A 10,248-nucleotide genomic window follows, 5' to 3' on the forward strand; every position below is an offset into this window, starting at 1 on the left:
GTTATAGAGAGACCTGCTCTTTCCTGACTGTTCCTTAGGCTGGGACAGCAGATCATAATCTGCTTTATTATTATTGAGAGACTGGCTCATTCTTGTCTGTTCCTCAGGTTGGGAAAGGAGATCACACACTGTATTATTATTATTGAGAGACGGGCTCACTGTCTGTTCCTCTGACTGGGGCAGGAAATGACACACTGTATAATTAGTATTGAGAGACAGGCTCAGTGTTCCCCAGGCTGAGAAAGGAGATAACACTGTATTATTATTATTGAGTATCTGGTTCACTGTTCCCCAGGCTGGGACAGGAAATCACACACTGTATTATTATTATTAAGAGACAGGCTCACTGTCTGTTCCTCAGGCTGGGGCAGGATATCACACACTGTATTATTAGTATTGAGAGACAGCCTCAGTGTTCGCCAGGCTTGGACAGGAGATCACACACTGTATTATTATTATTGAGATACAGACTCACTGTCTGTTCCTCCTGCTGGGACTGGAGATCACACACTGTTCTATTATTACTGAGGGACATGCTCACTGTTTGTCCTTCAGACTGGGACAGGACATTCCACACTAGGTTATCATTATTGAGAGACAGGCTCGCTGTCTATTCCTCAGGCTAGTACAGGAGATCACGCACTGTATTATTATTATTTAGATACAGGCTCACTGTGTGTTCCTCAGGCTGGGACAGTAGATCACACTGTATTATAATTATTGAGAGGCTGACTCACTGTTTCCCAGGCTGGGACAGGAGATCACACACTGTATTATTATTGAGAGACAGGCTCACTGTCTGTTCCTCTGGCTGGGGCAGGGAATCACACACTGTATTATTAGTATTATTAAGAGACAGGCTCGCTGTCTGCTCCACAGGCTGGGACAGGATATCACACACTGTTGTAGTGTTCTCTCACGAGGCACCAGTTCTGTAGGGGTTTGGGCATTTACTGGGACAATTATTTTTGTGGCAGTAAATCACAAAATTGATTCTTTTAATGGTCTTAGAATCCAACCATGCGACATAACTCAAACAATGCACACACAGGTACAAATACACGAGGATACATTTGTTAATATATAGAATATGCATGCAAACCTAACAGATCTTATCGTATGGGTTATCAGAATACAAAAGATATAAATTCATTCAGTTACAAGTAGTGCAGCGGTTATCACGTTTGCCTCACATGCGCAAGGTCCCCGGTTCGAGACCAGGTGGAAACAGCCTTGTTTTGCACGCTTCTGTACTTCACAGAGGTCTTGAGCGACCGGTCATTTGTTCCCAATGTGTTTCCGGTGCCTTCATGCACTCTTGTACCAAACGCACATTCCTTCTGTACGCGGAGCCGATCATTTGCAATTGGGCTGTGCCGACAGACCAGGACGAGCTCTGTCGGCTCAAAAGCAGCGCAGGACCTGCAAGAACAACAGAAAGATTAGCATCCAGCGGGGGCCTCTTAGTGAGCCCAAGATCTCATCAAGAATCGGCTCCAGCAACAGGGCTGGGCGCATTGTTCCATTCTCCGACCACTCTCAGTGTAAACAAGTCCCTCCTGGTCTCTGCTTGAAATGCACTTTCCTTCGTTTGCTTTGGTGTAACTGGCTTCCCCTGCATGGGTGAATGTGAAGAAGATCCTTAGTAAGTCACTGAAGAAAACCGAGAAGAGGTCGGAGTGGCCTCTGTTGTTCATCAACGATCCAGTCAGGCAGTACTCCTCTGTAAAGCGCCGTTCGTTCACATCGATTGGCTTTTTTTTGCCTTCATTCATGCAAGTAGTAAAAGCAGACGCCCCTCTAGGGAGCCTGTCAGTACCCGGAGTTTTCCCCTTCTGTAAGCTCTAAATAGCCTCTCAGCTCTTCTACTGTCAAATCCTCCTCAAGTACTTCCCTATCTTCTTCACTCAAAATGATTTCTAGCTTTGAGGTAAAAAAATGAATTTCTTCATCCTTTACCTCTGTAGAGCTGTACAGTCTTGTGTAGAAGTGTCACGCCCTATGCAGCCAGAGGGCGGTCCTTCTCTGTCCTGTCCCTTGTTTCTGGTCTGCTGTCTTTCCTGTCCCTCTCTTTCCCTTTGGCTAAATATTTCCGGGTCTTGCACTCTGTCCTCGCTCAGCACTGACGTTTGGATGTCCTGAGACCCGCCTAGCACCAGGGCGCCCCACATCCGCTCCCTGAGGGCACAGGTTTCTATACGGCATTCCTGAACTATTTGCACTAATGAGCCCGGGCCTTTTTCCCGTCTCGCCGCTACGCATATGGGTCTTTTTCCGCCCTCCTGCTACCTACGGTTAGGCCCCTTGGACGTCCGTGACAAGAAGGCCTCAATGCAGGAGAGGATAGCACTCAGCTCTGTACTCTCTCTTCCCTCCTCATCAACTACACTTTCCATGACAGACTTGGAGCCTACCACTTTCCTGAAAAAGAAGCGAGTACACTTCTCATTTTCTTCCAAGAACTGCACTCAGCTTCTTAACAGCACTCCTCGACTACTTTCTTCCGCTATGCTCCAGACATCCTTTTTTAAAAGGGTGATATCCTCGAGCACATCGAAGCCACTGTGCAGCATCGTGTAGAGACGCTGCAGCTGCCTCTGTTTCCTGGCTAACACTCCTCTCCGTCTGGCAGCCTTCCTTCCCTCAGCCATGAAAAAGACCCTCGTCCTCACCTTCACCTCCTCCCACCATCCTCCTACTGACCCATACAGACACTGCAAGGACAGCCACTGTGATAGTTTCTCCTTGTAGCAGGATACTACCCCGTCATTCTCTAGCAGCTTTGTGTTGAGTTTCCAGAGGCCTGGGCCAAAGAAAGTCCCGCCCTGGAGTTCCACTCTACACCCTAAAGCTTGATGATCTGAGAAGAAGACAGGCTGAAGAGTGACCCCAACAACTTTCACTCTCTCTGAGGCAAAGCAATAGTCAGTTCTGGAGCTGCTATTCCTCCCTGACCATGTATATCCTGCTGTTGTGGGATATATACATCTATATGTGTCTGAGAGTTTAAAGTCTTGAACTAAGTTTTGCAGGGCCAGTGAGCTGGAATCCAATTTTATCGGCCTTTTGGCTAAGATCAAGTTCAAGTGGCATGCCCGCAGTTCCTGTCTTTCCAAAGTTCTAGAAGGCGATCGAAGATCCTGAAGAGTGCTTGAGCTGGTATCGCCCTAGGTTGAGCCTAGGGGGTTAAGGCCAAGCAGCAGCTGAGCTGGGTGGGATCCGGCAGCAACGTTCTCTCTCTCTGCTCTCTCCTCTCCCCTCCCCCTTTCTCTTGCTCCGCCTCCTTGGCCTCTTGGCTGGGAGTAGGTACTCGTGGCCTGCCCGCAGTGCTTGCTTTCTTCCTCGAGACTCGGAAGCGCTATCCGCTTCTTCTCTCTCTCTCTGCCTCCTTGGCCTCTTGGCGGGGAGTAGGTACTCGTGGCCTGCCCGCAGTTCTTAGTTTCTTCCTGGAGACTCGGAAGCATTATCCGCTCCCTCTCTCTCTCTCCTCCTGCGCCTGCACCTAGCTGGGCTTTGCCCACAAGGACAAAGGCCAGGGCTCCCTCGCTGCTCCTTTAGCAGCTAAACCCTCCTCTCCACAGGACCTTGCTCTCTCTCTTTCTCTCCTTTTTTCTTTTTTCTCCTTTCCAGATGGCAGACAAGAAGACACTGATCCGGTTCCACTGGACCAAGAAAACAGAGACGATGCCAACTGCGAAATCCTTTTTCATTACCTTCCTGAGAGGGATCCTGCAGTTGGTGGCCGGAGATCTCTACTGCCTGCAAGACAACAAGGCAAAGAGATACATGGAGACCTACATGGCCACGGACGCCTCATATGAAAAGGCAACGAAAATGATCAGAGAAAAAGGTAAGCACCCCGGTTTCTCTGATTTCAGGCCGGAGCCTATGAGGAAGACAAACCAGAGGACCATCACAGTCCTCACATACAACCCCTATGAACCAATGGAACTGGTAACAGCGTACCTAGGGAGGTATGTAACTGTGGTGGGCGAACCGACGGAGATCAGGGACAGTTGCGGCGTCTGGTATGGCAAACGCCAGTACCGAGTCCTCCTGAAAGAGGACCCAGAGGGCGTCGACGGTTTCCAGCACCCCCCGGCCCGCTTCAACATCGGAGCCGACAGGGGGTACCTTTACTTCCCCAGGATGCCACAAGGAGAACACGTGTGACATCGTCAGATGTCACAACTGTAACAAAGAGGGGCACCTCCTTCACCAATGCAAGGTAAGCAAACCTTCATTTGCGCAGGTGGTGGAAGCCGGCGGGCAGAAACCGGTCTCAAGACAAAGGGAGAGAGGTGAGAACAAAGAACCCGCACCTCCCCCGCAGAGAACCGAAACTGCCGAGGCCACACCCCCAGCTGCACCAGTGCCACAAGATGGCTGCCAGGACGACGGACAAAATGGCCGACCGGAGAAAGGGCCCTAATAACTCCCAGCAAGAAGGGAAAGAGAAAGCGGGAGAAGAGATGCAGGGCGGATCCACCTTCGGAAGGACAAAAGAAAAGAGTGGTAAGGGAGAACCGTTTCCTCGTCCTAGAGGAAACGGAACTTTCTTCCCCCGAGGCCCAGTAACAACCGGAGGAGGCAGCCCAGGAAATGGAAACCCTCCCCCCCAAGGCCCAAAGACGACAGGAAGTGACAGCCCAGGAAACAGAACCCCCCTCCCCCGAGTCCCACGGACAACAGGAGGAGGCAGCCCAGGAAGAGGTAACCCCCTCCCCCGAGGCCCAGGGACAACAGGAAGAGGCAGCCCAGGATGTCGGAACCCCCTCCCCCGAGGCCCAGGAACAACAGGAAGAGGCAGCCCAGGAAGTGGAGCCCCCTTCCCCCGAGGCCCAGGAGCAACTGGAGGTCCCCGAAACTCCTGGAGAAAGGGAAGAAAAAAGCCTTCCCAAAGCGGTGGCGGAGAGTATCCTCGAGGAAGACGAGGATTACTTTGAAGCCGCCCTGGAGCCGGGACTGATGGTAGGGCTGGACCTGTCCAGCATGTTTACCTTTCAGTCCCCAGCGAGACCTGGAGGGAGCCCAGCATATTCCCCCCAGGACCCAGACAAGAGGAGCTACATCTAGGCTAAACAGTGCCCAGATGTAGACTCCCAAGTTTTCCACTGTTAGCACAAAGAGAGGAGGTTCAACTTTCACTTGTTTAATCATGATTGTGAAACTTACCTTTCTAACAACTAACGTGAGAGGGCTAATAGACCCGTTGAAAAGACGGGGAGTCTTTCATGATCTGGCCTCTCAGTTTGTTTCTTACAGGAGGTCCACCTGAAGGATGAAAGCGACAAGCTGACATTCACCAGGGAATGGATGAAGGGAGAATCATGCTGGAGTGTAGGAGGGGTCCACTCTTCCGGAGTGGGAATCCTCCTCGGAAACCCAGAGATGACGCTGGTTTCCTCCTTCCCGGTGGTGCAGGGCCGGATCCTGGTCGCACACATCGACTGGAGGGGGCAGAAGTTGAGAGCAATTAACGTCTATGCTCCAACAGAACCCTCTATCCTGAAGGAAGTGTTTGCTGACCTGGCCAGCTGCTGCACCACCAACAGACAGGTGGTGCTTGGCGGGGACTTCAACGTCGACCAGGAGAAGGGGAGCGACGCTAGCTCGGCAGAGCTGGAATCGCTACTTAAGCAGTTCTCCCTAGTAGACGGCTTCAGACGGTGTCGCCCTAACGACGCCGGAACAACCTGGAAAAACTCCCGGGGAGTGTGCAGCCGCCTGGACTACATCTTCCTGCACACGACCTGCTCCCTGGAGTCGGCGACGGTGTCCCCGGCGTGGTATTCCGACCACGAGCGCTTGACGGTGGTGGCTAACACCAGCCTGCCGCCATTCGGTCGTGGGTACTGGAAGCTGAACCGGGAGATACTGGAGGAAGACGACTTCAGGGCACTGTTCCGGAAAGACTACGCGAGCTGGGGCGATCTGAGAGACGGCTACAGCTCCGTGGTGGAATGGTGGGAGTCAGTGAAAGACAGGACCCGAACCCTGGCGCAGACGTACTGCAGACGGAAGGCGGCCAGGGAGAGGAAGGAAGCTGCACGACTCCAGAGACAACTAGAGGAGGAGTACAGCTCGGCTAACGGGGGAGGAGCCTTCAATTCAGCCCGGGCACGGGACCTGAAGGAGAGGCTCCGCAAACTCAATCAGGTCCGAGGAGCCCAGAAAAAGAGGGTGATCCACGGCCTGAGACGGGGAGATGGAGAGGAAGTGCTGGACGAGAGCGACAAGGTAGAAGTGGCCACCGCTTTCTACACGGAGCTCTTTTCAGAAAAGCAGACAGAGGTGGAGGCAGGCGATGCTTTTCTGGAGGAGCTGAAGGCACGAGTACCTGAGGAGGTGAGGGAGGACTTGGAGGGTCCGATCGCGGCCGAGGAGCTGAAGGCGGCGCTCTTGTCCATGGAGAATGGCAAGGTGCCAGGGCCGGACGGAATCCCCAAGGAATTCTACACCTGCTTCTGGGACACCCTGGCGGCAGATCTGGTGGAAGTGGCGCAGGAGATTTTCCGCTGGGTGAAACTCGGAGACACCATGAGGGAGGGCATCATCTCCCTGCTTTCAAGAGCCCTTAGCAGAGACGGTGTGACGGGACCCTGGAGATACCGGGAGGCGCGGGGGAAACCCAGAAGATCTCCCAGTACGCCGACGACACGACGCTGTTCCTGAGGTCGGACAGGGGGTTGAGGAGGGCCCTGCAGGTCATGGAGCAATACTCCAGAGCCTCGGGGTCGAAACTCAACCGCCGAAAGAGCAAACTGAAGTTCTTCGGGCCCTGGAAGTACAGGACGACGGCGCCGGAGGGTCTCGTGCTCTGCACGGAGCCCCTCAAAATACTGGGGGTTTCCTTCCAGAGCCAGGACAACGAGACCAACAACTAGACCAAGAGGATCGCCAAGGTGAACGCGAAGCTGGGTCTGTGGAAAACGCGGTCGCTGTCCTACACAGGGAAAGTGATGGTGTTGAAAGCAGACATCCTGCCGGCTTTGGTTTACCTGGCGGTGGTGTACACGCTGCCGGCCAGACTCAGACGAGCGCTGCAAGGGATGAACTTCGGCTTCGTCTGGGGCGGCAAGTATGAGTACATCACGGATGTGTCAGCCGGTCGAGGAAGGGGGTCGAGATGTCCCACATTTCCCCATGAAACTCGACTGCATCTTCTACTGCAACCTCTGTCGGGCGCTGCGGGAGCCCATCAGACCTCAGGAGGAGGACGAAGCGCCTAGTCGCCAAATGGGGTTTCCCCACGGCGAGGGAGCGCTGGAAAGGACTTTGGGCCCTATACAGGGATTAAAGGACAATAGCAAGTGCTAGGTTTGGAGGGACTCTGTTAATTGCGCAAATTCGCCCCCACTTGCAAAGATTGATAACGGACAATCAATCTCCGTTCCGCCGTTGTTTTTTATTACATGGAGTGTTAATATGTGTGAGATGTTCCTTTTGAGATGTTTTTTTTGCAGAATAAAGTATATTTTGTAGAACAAAAAAAATCTTATGACAAGGTTTACAAGTTATCTGTTGAACTACATTCTAATAGGTGTGGTCACATTCCAGGTCATTTGTTTACGTTTTTGTTTCTGGAGCAACTGTTAGATGAAATGTGCTAATATGTAACCTAACTCCAGTGTGAATAACTAGAAGAGGGGAGCAGCTCCATTCCAGACCAAGGGAGCTTTGAGATTGGCTGGGCCAGATCTCTCATTTGCATATCTGATTTGGAAATACAACACTAAACCCCCTTCTTGCATGGATTTAACTTGCACTCAAGAGTCCCCTACTGTGTATTGCTACTTATTTTTTATGATAAGTGGTGATTACCAGTTGACAGGTTTTATTTGTTGAATTATAAATGTTTCTGTATTATCACCCTGAATGGCCTGTACTCACGGTTTGGTAGGGTATGTGTTTTCATTTCTTTGACCAAATGGAATTTTTGCTCTTTTAGTATTTGTCTAGAAGGCTTTCTGAAGTCAGGAAGCCCATTTATTTGGTGAAAAAAGATTCTGTATTAATATTAATATTTCTCATATAACATAAATAGGGTCTTCTATGAATAAAAAGATCTTGCACTTGGACATCTTTATAAAGCTGTGTGCTTCCATACAATCGAGCAGTTTTGATTCCTAATATTTGACCTTAGGTGTGGGAATGGGTCTTTTTTGCCATTTGATTTCCAATTGATCAGCACAGTATAGAAAATAGACCCATAAAGCAACCTCAGCAGTGACAAATGTGCAAAAAGTGTCGCCCGCTTTCAAACTGAAACCCTTTGGTGTGTTAAGAGAATGTGATAACCACTGCACTGCGCAAGGTGGGAATGGGTGACTTGCAGAGAGTGTTGAACTTCAAGAAACGACTTCTCTCAGGAATATATTTCCACATTCTGAAGAGGAGATTTTCTCCATTTCTGTAGTCTGACTTCCTCTTTTGCTAGAGAGCTGTAGAATGTGGAGTCACCTGGGAGCAGTGTGTAGATAACAGGTTTGTTACTGCCGGATGAGCACAGTAAATTAATACAGCAGAATAAACACACTGTGAGTATTTGAAGGGAATTAACAATCTTTTACGTCTCGCCATGTTCAATGCTGCTGTCATTTCTGTAATATTGTGATTATCACGTTCATCACACATGTGCAAGATCCCCTGTTTGAAATTGGGCAGAAACAGGTGTCTTTTTATCTTCTCACATTTTGCACTCCCACCAGTGTTTTATGGATCTTGTTTTGTTTTATTGCAAGAATTCGAATTTCCTGTGTCATTCATGATCACATCAAACAGCCAGCAGATCATGTCACCTTTCACATAGTCATTCTTCTGCTTCCTAAATTTCCTAGAGACAGGTCTTTTCAGCAGAACTGACAAACGTGGCAAAGCAACCTGATAAGACCAGGTCCTAGAAGACACTACTCAGTCAGTTACTACTGCCAAAATGCAAGCCCTTCCTCCAGCCTGAAGACGTTGATCCTACATTACTCATGAAGAAGATGTATCTACCAAACCTCAGAGAGCTGAGCTGGATCACTACCCTTCTGAATGACATTGCAGTAACACTCTACCACTCCTCTTCGTGCACTCATGCTGGAACTTTGGGAGGCTACTGCAGACAGCAGAGGTTGGATCGTACACAGAGGTTGAAATAGCTCAGCTGAGAAAGCCTTAGACTGATGCTCTAAAGGTCCCTGGTTCAATCTGGGGTTTTGGCATTTTGTTTCGTTGCGCCATTTGTTCCTCTCTGCAATGCCCTGTGTCCAAAGTCACACTTCCCTTTCTCAGCCTGAATCCCAAACTAGAGTCTTTGTGTCCTTGAGTCCCTCTTTTACCGACACTGATGAAGTACAGAAATAACTTAACATGTTTTGCACTCCTCATGGTGTTTTATGGTGGGACCTGTATTTCTCTATGAATTTCCTTAGTGACAGCCCATTTGTTTTCAATATATTTCTGGTGACGTTATTACAGCCGTCTCCCCTGGTGGCTTGTTTTCATATCCCACTTCTGACAATGACTTTTCTTATGTCACTTTGATGGGAGTACAATTGGAAAAAAAACTAAAATGTGTGTAGTTGTTTCCGTATCAAACCTGTCTTCCATTTTATACAGTATTCCACAGGAGTGAATCAATTCCTTGTTTAATTTTGCAAATGACCCTACTGTCAAAAAAACAAAATTCCCATGTAGCCAAGGAGTTGCTGAAAAGCAACTTCACTTTGATGTTTTGTGTTGTTATAACCAATTCATCTCCTTTAAAAAAAATAGATTTCTGTAGACGAAAGGTGTCTCACACTACAGTTTAAATTGTAAACAGGTCATAGAAAAAGCTCCTTAGCTCCCTGTCGGGAATCAAACCCCACTCTCTTGTATGACAGGCAGGGATTCTCACCATGGTTAAATTGCAACCGTAATAATATTGACAACGTTAATAAATGCATATATAATTGAAATTGAAAACACATCTAACACAGCATCTTTTCTGGTTATATACCACAATGCATTGCTGATATTTGTTGTTTGCCATTTAGGTTAAATACTGTCATGTTTTTCTCAGCAATCGTCTTTTGATGCGTAAGTATAAATAATGATAATACTATTTGAATACATACAGGTCTTAATATTATTTTGATTAAAAAAGGAACAAGTTATAGGTTTATTCCATGCTGAAAAAAAGAAGAAAGAGAACACAATGTTTCGGCCGTGGAGCCTTCTTCAGGTGTGAGAGAGACAGGGCAGTAGGCAAAGGTAAAG

The 10,248-nt window shown here is 49.0% G+C and overlaps 1 non-coding gene across 1 annotated transcript; it reads left to right on the forward strand.

The window, feature by feature from the left end:
- The first annotated feature begins 7,931 nt into the window (after positions 1-7,931).
- On the forward strand, positions 7,932-7,989 carry LOC138243733 (U7 small nuclear RNA). Its single transcript, XR_011192351.1, has one exon. It is a non-coding gene; the product is annotated as a U7 small nuclear RNA (small nuclear RNA).
- Positions 7,990-10,248: the final 2,259 nt, after the last annotated feature.

Source organism: Lepisosteus oculatus, chromosome 14, assembly GCF_040954835.1.
Source record: "Lepisosteus oculatus isolate fLepOcu1 chromosome 14, fLepOcu1.hap2, whole genome shotgun sequence".
In the NCBI taxonomy this organism is placed as follows: domain Eukaryota; kingdom Metazoa; phylum Chordata; class Actinopteri; order Semionotiformes; family Lepisosteidae; genus Lepisosteus; species Lepisosteus oculatus.